Here is a 12,616-nt window from a genome sequence, read left to right as displayed (position 1 = left end):
AAAAGTTATGTTAATCATTTCAGAATGGATATAAACAAAAATGGCTAAAATAAGTTGACCCTCTACAGTGCACAGTCATACAAATGGGATAGTTTGTACACTCAAATTCAAACGGAAAATTTCGCTTAGTAATGCTTTCCAATTCCATTTTTCAAACGAATGCTTCCGATCGTAGTCCCATGAATCATACTCTGACTGTTATGAAGCAAGACTTTTATATCCCGTGCAACTTTCATTGCTTGCCCGAATAGCAACAGAAAGAAGATATTCCACTTGAGCGAACCAAACTGGACCTTCCCGCTTCTTTGCTTTGGGAAAGTGTTGTGCACAAAATGCAACCAACTGCATCCTCCTGGCATCTAATTAACCTAAAAGTGGAAGCGCAAGATGAAATGAGGAAAAACTTTTTCCCCCCGACTGAAGTGCGGAGTTGCCTTAAATGTATACAGCCAGCAGGAGCGGGATATTCCACGAAGGACCTTCGAGCAAGGAAAGTGCGTTTTCTTGAGAAATACTCCTTTAGGCAAGGATGCGCCATAAATTACTCCCGAAGACAAATGGCGGCATGTCGGCGAGGCTAAAACTGACATCCCGGGTGGGCAAAGTTTTGAATCGTTTTTAATTTCCGAAGCACATTTTAAGCTCGTTAAGCACTTTCCCGGATTGGATTTTCAAAGCGGTGTTAGAAGTTTCAATTTGCTGCTTGAAGACAAAATTCATTATTTTTGGACAAAATCAGACCCCGTGCATCACCTTTAATCGATCTCTTGTCGAAAATGCGTCATAAATGGCAATTATTTGGGAAATATGTTTTTAATGAAAATGTTCAATGAATAATTCATCCCTTGAGCAATCGATCCGCAATTTGCGTGCTACCGGTAGTAAAGTGCACAAAGGCGGCATCATCAATAAATGTATGAGCGTGTGGCTCATGATTTTATTTTATTTTCCATTTTTGGATTGTGGATTATTCCAACAAAAAGACATGCAGAGCGTGAATTACGGAAGTGTGCCTCCTGAGAGCTGTCAATTTTGGCATTTTTTTTTCGGTGCCTTGTCGACAGCCGAATGATTTGCGGCAGTGCCGTGATTCAGTTCGAGCATTCTAAAATCATTCCAACATGGAATTGCCTATTCTAGTTATTATTGCTTTTATGATGAACGTTTTAGGGATTTAGAACAGACTGTTCTTCTTTGATCAATTTGATTGTTTGTCAAATTCTAGAATCCCTGTCTTCCCAATGATGTTCCCCAGAACGTAATGACTCAGAATTTATGCAAAAATCCGTTCCCTGGAATAGGTTCCATTCAATCGAATACGACAACCTCCAGAAAAAAAACATAGAACATTTCATGCTGATTGAGAAGCTCGATCAAAGTATGTGAAGGAAAACATCTCATCTGTAGTGATCCATTATCGATAATAATTCGGAAGTTGTTGAAACAAGCTTGATAAACAGGAGCAGTGGAAGAGCGCCCCTAAGAGAGAGCGATGATAAAGTCTTTTTTCTCTCTTGTTTACTATTGGGGGAAGGTTTTTATTTCACGGGCACGATAAACAATCCTCGAGCAACTGATACCAATAGTGTTCTCCAGGTTTGGTCCAGGTTTGATGTGCTGCAATTCATGGTTGTTACGGAGAGTGATAAGTGAAAGATTCTTTCAACTATCTCAGGATTCATTCCTTGGTTGGCACATCAAGAGGAGTTGAACTCAATATTTAAGCCTTAAAATCCCGAGACGAACCTTGAATTTTTAAATAAGCACAATTCGTAAACTAGTAGACTAATTAATTTGAAATAAATGTTGAAGTTAATGCGGCTAATTGGTCTTACAATCCTTGAGTGAGACATCTCCCCTGACCCCTCCCCACTCTCTTGGTAACGGAAAAGGCATGGACAGGAAGGGTCCAACATTGGTTTTGAACGGATATCTCAACATCCAAATGAGCTAGAAGGTTGGTGTCTTCGGTAAAGTTATTGATTGAGAATTCGTCCGCTAGATGGCACTAGTAACCAATTTTATTGAATCATCTGTATCTCAAGATCCTTATTAGCTAGAAGGTTGGTGTCTTCAGCAAATGTGTTCAGCAGAGCAAGGGCTATCTGGTGGTAAAGAGTCTGCATGAGAATTTATCCGCTAGGTGGCACTAGTGGCAAATTTTCTTCAATTGTCTTTATCTCAAGATCTTCAAAAGCTAGCAGGTTGGTGTCTTCGATAAAGTTTTTCAGTAGTTCAAGGACCATCTGACGAAGAAGAGTCTGATTGAGAATTTTCCCTCTAGCTGGCGCTAGTGATAAATATTCTTCAATTGTCTGTATCTCAAGATGTTTCACAGCTAGAATGTTGGTTTCTTCGGCAAAGTTATTCACCAGATTGAAGGCTATCTGGTGGTAAAGGGCCTGAATGAGAATTTATCCACTAGGTGGCGTAAGTAGCAAATGTTCTTCAATTGTCTGTATTTGAAGAACCTTGAAAGCTAGAAGGTCGATGTCTTCGGAAGGCATGTTCAGCGTATGAAGGGTTATCTTTCATTATCACGCCAAAATATTGAATCTCGTGCACGCGATCAATTGTTTCCTCATCCATTTGTATTGAAACGTCTACAATGGTTCGATTCCATGAATTTAGTAAATTTAATTTAGTTTTACTTATATTAAATTTGAACTGTTTGTACTACAACCATTTACTCGCAATGAAGCGGATGAATTTCCAATCAGAATTTTCACTGTCAGATAGCCCATGATCTACTGAACAGCTTTGCCGAAGACTCCAACCTTCTAGCTAATAAGGATCTTTAGATACAGATGATTGAACAAAATTTTCCACTTGTGCCATCTAGCGGATGAATTCTCAATCAGATTTTTCATCGCCAGATAGTCCTTGATCTGCTGAATAACTTTGCCGAAGACACCAGCCTTCTAGCTCATTTGGATGTTGAGATATCCGTTTAAAACCAATTTTGGACCCCTTTCTGTCCACGCTTTTTTCGTTACCAAATAGATACCATTAGTTGCTTCAAGAGGTAGGTAAAGATGTCCAGCAAAACTTTGAAATTTATTGAAAATTTGGAAATCTCCACACAGGAAGCGGGAAAAGGCTGAAATGGCGGACAATTCCCACGCCACGCAAGGTCTCTCACCATGTTTACAGGGATCTTGATGTTTGAGCACCCACCCCTTCTCAACATGAAGATCAATAGGTTACTGAAGAATCTTATACAAGCTGTCATACGCTTTTTCATGAAACTTCCAAAAATAGAGTTTCTAACCAAAAAGCCCTATTTTGAGGATGCGGGAATATGTACCACAATCATTTCACTGTTAAGATTTTGGCAATTAAAAGCACAGAAAACTGTAAATATTCATTTGAGTTTGCTACCTAAACAAACATTTGATCGCAAATCTGGTGTGGGCTTCGTAGCCGTGCGGCTAGCGGCCTCAGTCGTTTAGGGTGTGTGGGTTCGATTCCCGCTCCAGTCGGAGAAAACTTTTCGTCAAACGATACATTTTTCACTGGGCCATTGGTTGTGTTGCGTGTGTCCGTTGTCTAATGTAAGTTATGTTCAGTTTGTGTAATTTAACGACAATCAATTTGACTTGCGATGTCAACTTTATTCTGGACTGCCTAAAACTTTCTTACGCTGATGGTATAAAGCTTTACTGCACAATCAACAAACCGCAAGATTTTGAGTTTTTGCAACATCAGTTGTAAATATTCGCAGAATGGTGTAATATCAACAGGATGTCCCTAAATGTGTCCAAGTGCTCAGTGATTTCATTTGGCCGCAGACGCACACTTCTACAGTTTAATTATGGTTTGGCTGGTGTCGAACTGCAACGTGTAACTACGGTGAAGGACTTAGGCGTTCTGTTCGACACTAAGCTGACGTTTAAGGATCATGTTGCTTACATCGTCTCGAAAGCTTCTGCACAGCTGGGTTTTCTGTTTCGCTTCACAGCAAAAAGTTCACCGATGTGTATTGCCTGAAAGCTTTATACTGCTCAATTCTACGCCCTATCCTGGAATACTCATCGGTTGTATGGTCACCATTCTACAGGAACGAGATTCAACGAATTGAGGCCGTTCAACGCAAATTCGTGCGCTTCGCCATCCGCCGACTTAGGTGGAGAGATCCATTGAACTTGCCAAGCTGTGAAAGCCGCTGCAAACTTATTGATCTGGGCCTTCTTGAACCTAGACGCAATGTAGCAAAGGCGTGCTCTGACCTTTTGCAAGGATCAATAGATAGCCCTCTGCTGCTCAGTTCATTTGACATCAACACTCGTCGCCGAAATCTCCGGTTTCATTCATTTCTAAACATTCCTTCCTCTAGAACAAATTATGGCCTTTACGAACCAATGCGTAGCATGTCCCATGCGTTTAATAGTTGTTATCATGTGTTTAATTTTAATGTATCGCGTGGAACAAATAAGAGTAGTTTTGAACAATTTTTATGTTAATTCATGTGAAATGTTTGTTTCGATTTTTTGTGCTCTTAGACTTAAGATCAATTGTCATTGGGGTGGGAACTTAACCTGTTGACTAAAGCAGTAAATAAATAAATAAACCGTATTGGTTTATTGGAGTCTGCAATCAAGTAGCCTTTATCAATGAACTATATTAATGCTCATCGCAACCCCTAATCATCAATACTGTGTGTTAAAATGGTGAAGTTCTGCATTATCCTGTCAAAACTGCCCGTTTTTGTTCAGATTTGTAAAATATTAGAGCACATTGAAGCCTCCTGTATTTTGCCTGTGTTGGTAGCAAGGCTCAAAGCTTTGAGCCAACCCTTTTCCAGTAGAGAAGCTAGGCAAAATACAGGACGCTTCGATGCTTACTGACTTTAAAATGGCTTGCTCAATTTTCACCACCTAATTAAATTTCAATCTTGTCGCTCCCTTGCGACGCCTATGCACCTATTCGTTTCCATCATTTGCTTCTATAGACTCCTTTTACCTTTGAGTCACATGACCGATACAGCCATAGAACAAAAATAATTTGAAAAAAAAAACAAATGCAATATTTTCAGACGACCTTTCAAAGCACAATTACAATAATCAAAAATGGAACATTTATGTAATGAAATAGAATTTATTTTCCATGTATTATTTGCATAACATGTTATTCTGAGATTACCGATCAAAATATTCTGAGAAATATTACAAGTTGCTGTAAATCGATAAATATGCGGACTTGATTTTGAAAGTATGAGATTGACGACCAGAAAGAGTAGAATTTATACTTTAGAATTGGTTAAAACTCACGATTTAGCTCTCTTCTATTCTTTTTTTTGTAATCTCAACCAATTTTTATCACGCTTTTTATTTTTATTTTTTGTTTGTAGTAAAAGAATGGTGTATCAGCAAATTTTGCCATCACCAGAGTGACCTAGTGTCAGAGAATGTTGGAATATCATTGATTTATTCAAAACTCAACCTTTAGTAGAGGAGTAAAGGATACCAACATACAATTTATTCATAAAAATAAGGATATTTGTTATGCGAAAAATAATGCTTAATTTTGACAAACAGTTATGGAAAAACTGTTCAGTTCATCAACCAAAAACATTTTGTAAGATTTTATATTTTCTTAACATTGTAGAACAATAGTTAAACGGTGCAAAGAAAATCGATAACGAGTTTATCAATTAATAAAAAAAAAAATATATACCATAAACAATCCACTTTATATAATGTACAGTCCTTAAGTTTTAATCCAGTATTCAACTCAGTTCCAGTAATAATAGCTATAGGTATGTTATTGACTGCTAGAAAAATCAAACAGCTCGTCCTCTTCACCATTTAAAAAACGAGCATTCCAATTCAAAATATATAAAAAATATTTGGATCCATAAGATAACCGCTATCAAATACTATTATATTAGTCAATTTTACCAAACTTGAATTGCTCCAACCATTGTGGTGTTTTTGAACATTGCATTATTCATTTGATTCAATTGTTCAGTTAAAAGATCAAAATCAGAGAAAGACTTTTTACTAGAAATAGGTGCATTTTCTGATGATTTCTTGTTGGGATTTTCCATTGATGAAGACGTGGAATGAAAGTTACCAGTGACGGCACAAGTAGGGGTGTTTCCATTTGATTTGAAAAAAAAAAAAAATAGAACGGTTACCCGTAGGAAGAGAAGTTGAAGGATAACATGGGAGTAAGAACGGGGTCAAACGGTTATCCTACGGAAGAAAATTAGTTTGTCAATGAGCATGAGCATGAGAGATTTGTTGGAGATTTTGCTTTGGGAATTCCGGCTACAAAAAAATAACGAAACGTTGCCGTTGATCTGCCTAGTATGTGCCTCAGAGATTTGTTTGCGGTAAGGACAATCCCAAATGTTGGACTTATGGTTGCCCCCGTCATTTGCGAATATAAAACTTTTTCAAATTCTAAAGGTTATCCGGCTCATACAATCCCGATGACCTACACTATGACGGGTAAGCTAAACGTTCCCGTTCATCTGCCTGGTAGAAGCTTCCATTAGCTTGTTTGCGTGGAATGCAGACTTAATAGTAACTGGAAAATATATTTTTTGGAAACGATACATAGGGTGATTAACAGCTTCGATACCATATGACTATTTTCGGCAACCAAATTTCAAACGCCAAATACACAGTACTAAATTTTCTATCAAAACACCCAAATGAACACATTCATATGATTATTTATTGTGCCAGCTCCCCACTGACGAGATTTCCGAGACTGAACAAACCATTTCGCTGAAGATGTGATCAATTTAAATGAATTCACCTCAAAATGCGGCTGATTTGGAGCTGCCGAAGAGCATCACCTGCAATTTTTATGGAAAAACTGCAGCAGAAAATTAGGCTGCCGATAATAGTCATACTAACAACAGCTGTTCGATGCGTTGTAAAAAAGTTTCCAAAAAGCTTTTAACAATTATATTGGTTTAAATCGATAGAGGATTAATCAGCGCATAAATGTAAACAGACAAACACGTAATTTGTCTGCTGATATCCGAGAAAATTGCACAAGAAACGTGGCATCGGCTTAGATTGACGAAAATACGTAAATGTACAAAACTATTTTTCGTGGTATCTTTTTGGAGAATAAAATTTTAATGTTTGCCTTCCTGAGAACCTACAACCATTCAATAATATCGTGGAGCAGCTTTTCCATTCATACTGATAAGTATATCGCCTAACAATCTGATGACCACTCATAACAATACTCATCCCCTGTATGCGCACATGGAAACTCATAAGCATCCTGACACACAAACGCATTATTCAAACAACGTCGTGCTTTCAAATATCACGTCCGGGACAGTTGCCAATACCATTTGATCCCACCGCCTAGACGCCCATTTGTTCGATTTGCAAAGGTAGGATAAAATCGTTTTCGTACACCCAAAACAAAAGTTTGCCGCAAATATCAGCCTTAAGTGGTCTTCAGCATTATCTTGCAGTTCAGCTACGCACCTATGAGCAGAGCTAAGAAAAGATAAATAACCCCCTTTGAATGTTTCAGAACGGTTGAACTTTTAACATGCAGCATTATTTAACACATTCTTTTTAGGTGTACCTCATATGCTATGCACACTGTCATTACACTTGTAGGAAGACATGTCATACAATCCAGCACGCACCAATGGCGGCTAATGTGCCACTGCCAACGTATTATAAATTGGACATGTAATACCTGGCCAAATGTCGACGGCACGGTCACAGGAAATTTATGGTCCGTTGTCGGACATCATTGAGGTCGAATGGCAGATAACTGGTCATTTTTTCTACATAACTGCACATTTTCTGACTGGCATGACGTTGCAAACGATTATTATCGGTTCAGATTTCAATAAGGTGTTAGCAAAGTAATCGGTCATTTTCCAGATAAGCAGACAAACGATGAAAATCAATATTTATGTACGTTCATCTTCTTCTTCTTGGCATTACGTTCTCACTGGGACAGAGCCTGCTATTCAGCTAAGTGTTCTTCTTCTTTTTTGCATTAACGTCCCCACTGGGACCGAGCTGGCTTCTCAGCTTAGTGTTCTTATGAGCACCTCCGCATTTATTACTGAGAGCTTTCTTTGCTTAAGTTGCCATTTTTGCATTCGTATATCGTGTGGCAGGTACGATGATACTCTATGCCCAGGGAAGTCAAGGAAATTTCCATTACGAAAAGATCCTGGACCAACCGGAAATCGAAACCAGACACCTTCAGCATGGCTTTGCTATGTAGCCGCGGTGTTTTAACACTCGGCTTAGGGAACCCCCCAAGCAAGACCACAAGTTCAGAAATCTTTATTTAGAAAATAATGTCAAATATTATCATCTATAATAGTTTTAGCTATTTTGCACCTCATTCCGCCATAATGCTTCAAAATTGGCCACCTCGTAAATTACGAAATAGAGTAAAGTGGGGCAAAAGTTCGAGTGGGGTAAGAGTTTCTTTTTAAGATTTCTAGCTCAATTCAAAACAAAACTTATAAATGTCATGGTGGTTCGAATGCTATGCAAGTAAGAGACTTTCACTTCAAATATCATAAAAATCGATTGAGATTTGGAAAAGTTATGGCTATTTGTTGTTTTTCGACGTAAATATTGTAATTTTTGGTAAAACTTTTATTGCATGGAACCAATTGAAGATTAAATTTCTTTTCAATATTTTATGTGAGGGCGTGTCTAGGCCTATCATAAGGTTGCTTTAAGGTGTATTAGTTTTTGCATAAATGCTTGGAAACAAATTTTGGCCCATAGTGGGGCAAAAGTTCGAATCAGCGGGGCAAAAGTTCGACCCATGTATAAACTCACGGAAAAATTTGAATATTGCCTAAAATCCGCATATTATCTTCAAATTTCGCGCAATTTGCCTGATTGTGTGAAAAATGTTACCAAAATTTTACATTTTACTTAATTCCACGAAAAACGCTATTTTTGGATATAGAGTAAGGTGGGGCAAAAGTTCGACCTTAGTGGTATAATCAAAGTTTACAGGAAAACAATAGCAGTTGAAACAAAACAAATACCATACAGTGAACCTATAACATATTGGCTATAATTTTGCTGAACAAACTTGTGTCAAAATATTTACCCATTTCTAGTTATAACAGTTTCAAAATTGATTGTCTTATTCGAACTTTTGCCCCACCGGTGGGGCAAGAGTTCGAATCTAGTGTGGGGCAAAAGTTCGCTGGCTAAAACACAAAATATCGATCCTTTTATGACAGGCATACTTTACACCAGCCGTAAACTTAAGTTTGACGAAAAATACACACTAAATTTTCTTGAAAAAAATGCCTAAAACCGGGTTATGTGTTATATACTTGAAAATAGCAGTTTTTTCGCAAAACTAAGTGGAAATGTGAAATTTTGGTGACAATTTTCACACGATCAGACAAATTTTACTAAATTTGAAGATAATATGTGGATTTTAGGCAATTTGCAAATTTTTCCGTGATTTTATACATGGGTCGAACTTTTGCCCCGCTGATTCGAACTTTTGCCCCACTATGGGCCAAAAATTGTTTTCAAGCATTTATGCAAAAACTAGTACACCTCAAAGCAACCTTATGATAGGCCTAGAAACGCCCTTACATAAAATATTGAAAAAGATTTTATCTTCAATTGGTTCCATGCAACGAAAGTTTGACCAAAAATTACAATATTCACGTCGAAAAACAACAAATAGCCATAACTTTTCCAAATCTCAATCGATTTTTGAGATATTTGGATTGAAAGTTTCTTACTTGAATAGCTTTCGAACCACCAGGACATTTATAAGATTTGTTTTGAATTGAGCTAGAAATCTTAAAAAGAAACTCTTACCCCACTCGAACTTTTGCCCCACTTTACTCTAATACAATTAACCCTGCTTTGGGCAATTTTTTGATAAAAATTTAGTGTGTATTTTCCGCAAAACATAGGTTTACGGCTGGTATAAGGTATGCCCGTCATAAAAGTATCTATATTAAGTGTTTGAGGCAGCGAACTTTTGCCCCACACTTGATTCGAACTCTTGCCCCACCGGTGGGGCAAAAGTTCGTATAAGACAATCAATTTTGAAACTGTTATAACTAAAAATGGGTAAATATTTTGATACAAGTATGTTCAGCAAAATTATAGCCAATATGTTGAAGGTTCACTGTACGGTATTTATTTTGTTTCAACTGCTATTATTTTTCTGTAAACTTTGATTATACCACTAAGGTCGAACTTTTGCCCCACCTTACTCTAATTGTTCCATTTATGCCTCTTTTGTATGTGACACAATTTTGAACATTGCGAACACCCACTAGGAATGCTCTCGTACAATTTGTCACAACCTATGGTCCCACCGGAGTGGACTTCCTCATCAAAAAGCGATAAATTTTGGCTCCCACCAAAATGATTTGAAATGTCATTAACAGCATGTGCTCCAGCCTAACAGCACTGCTTAATTGCCCGGAATTTTAAAATCGAAAGCGTCATTAATTTTATCATAAAGTGCTTGTTTTCTTGTATCGCATTCACGCCATCCAAATGGCACCGGACGTTCTCAGCCTCATCGTTGGGTTCATGTCCGGTTTTGTGCCTATCTGCGTACTGCTTCCATCGGCCTTTATTGGCGACGCAAAAAACACACCTCGGAGAGTGTCCTCTGTGATTGTACAACAAATGCCCGAAAAATATTTATCCGAAAGACATCTACTCGAACGACATTCACTCGCATGCGACTTTTCCCCGAATAGTCCAGTACGCGGGTAGATCACCTTTTTGTGGTGCATTACGGAAAAAGGTCTACCTATTTGAACCCTAGTCTCTTCTTGTTTGTATGGCTAGGGTAGTATTTTCTGGTAATTAAACAATTCACAGTAAAAGTCTAAGCCACTCACAACAGTAGCGGAAATTGGAGCAGATGATTAAAGACTCGAAGTTTGTCAGACCGGAGTCTACACTCGAAGCCAAGAAAAAAATCATAGCCCCTTTTCTAGTATTTTTCTGGGACTGGGTAAATGGCATTTGGCTAAGTGTTAAATTCGGGTAAACATCTTTCGAATAATTATTATAAAATCCCCTCCTGTATGTAGTGCTTCGAGGTGTGAGTCGGCATGAATCGAACCGAAGAGGCCAATACTGAGGCACCGAGAGTTTCCTAATTTTCGCTGGACCTCAATTTATGTTTGCTCACGAACGGTAAACGCAACCAATTGCAGAACGTACGTTTTGTTCTGTGAGGCTTGCTGGGGGAAGCTGGGCTGAAAGCTATGATCCAAGCCGTGCAATTAATTCCAGTTGACAGCTATGCTCTCCGGTAGCCTCACTGACTGGTTTCCTACCGCTGATGATTGCCCTCAAGGGGGTTAAATGGTAAAACAAGAAGAACTCATTCTACGCCCTCTGACATTGGTCACCCAACAGATTGTGTTTGGTGTTCGCTTGTAGGGGTTTTCGATGGAAATGATTGTTGATTTCGGTTTTGATGGTTTCACTGTTTTAGGGGGTGAGGGTTTCGTTTATTTTTCTCGTGGTCAACGGGACTTCTGTTTGTGAGGAGCAAATTTGTTGAACATAGCGTTCGATTGGAATACTGTCATCAATCATTTCTAAGGCTTGCGCCTTGTAGAAATCCAATCCATATTTGTATCTATTTAAATTTATATACCGAAAAATTCTCGTTTATTTTTATTATTTCAAATTTTCAATACCGTGCGGGATCAAAATCAGTAAACCTAAGAAATGAGTCTAAATCCGTCTACTTCATACAAAACGCCTACTTTTTGCATGAAGTGTACGGATTTTGATCCTGTACGGATTTCGTTCCTACACTATCAGAGTTGGGAAAAATCTCTAATCTAATTCACTCAACAGTAGCCAAGCTAGTGAATCTTATGCCCATCGCTGCTGTAGGCAAAAAGCCTTGAAAATAGCAAAACACCCGTTGCGTTACTGTAGAAAAATGTTCTATTTCCCTCAGCATTTCCCACATTTAGAGCTTTCAATGATACTATCGATTTATAAAATTCATGCATCCAATATAGGCTACTTGATGAGATTCATTTTTTTGAACTACTGTACTGGGAAAATCCACGTGAGTGTTTCTAAATTCAAGCCTACTACTATTACCATTCCCAGCACTGCTCACTTTGCTCTTAATATACAATGGAACTCAATATTTCAAGACAAATGAAAGCAAATGTTAGGCTGAGCCAAAATGAAATGAACGCTTAACAAATGTGAGGTTATGCGTTCACAATATTATTGTGTTTCTTTTAGAAAACTTTTCAACTGATGTAAAGTGCACAAAAAAAAAATCTTTAAAAGTAAAATACATTAGAAAAGGGCATATCGACATTGGTAAATAATGGAAAGACGCTGTTGAGCCCAATTCAACTCGATCACGCTCACCAATACCAATATTATTAAGAGCTAACACCAATCTTCCTGATAGATGTGTTAGTTTGTGTGGGTGGGCTGAAAAGGGCTCAACAGCAACGTTTCCGAGAAAAATCCCAAGACCTCTTTAGCCATTTTCAAAATTTGTCCAGATTAATGACAATTTGGTAGGTTTTCGTGTTTTCGGTAGTTTTGATCGTCATTATCATCTTTTACGTTTTTGTAATGTGGAATCCTCTCAAAATACAGGACATCATCAG

At 38.0% G+C, this 12,616-nt stretch overlaps 1 protein-coding gene across 8 annotated transcripts in view; it reads right to left on the bottom strand.

Moving 5' to 3' along the window:
- Nucleotides 1-12,616, bottom strand: part of LOC5567168 (beta-amyloid-like protein) — a 319,312-nt gene that overhangs the window by 115,237 nt on the left and 191,459 nt on the right. The gene's annotated exons all lie outside the window — the stretch shown is intronic.

This window comes from Aedes aegypti, chromosome 3 (assembly GCF_002204515.2).
Source record: "Aedes aegypti strain LVP_AGWG chromosome 3, AaegL5.0 Primary Assembly, whole genome shotgun sequence".
NCBI classification, from domain to species: Eukaryota; Metazoa; Arthropoda; class Insecta; order Diptera; family Culicidae; genus Aedes; species Aedes aegypti.
Note: the sequence above shows the minus strand (reverse complement) of the source record. Positions and strands in the feature narration are given on the sequence as shown.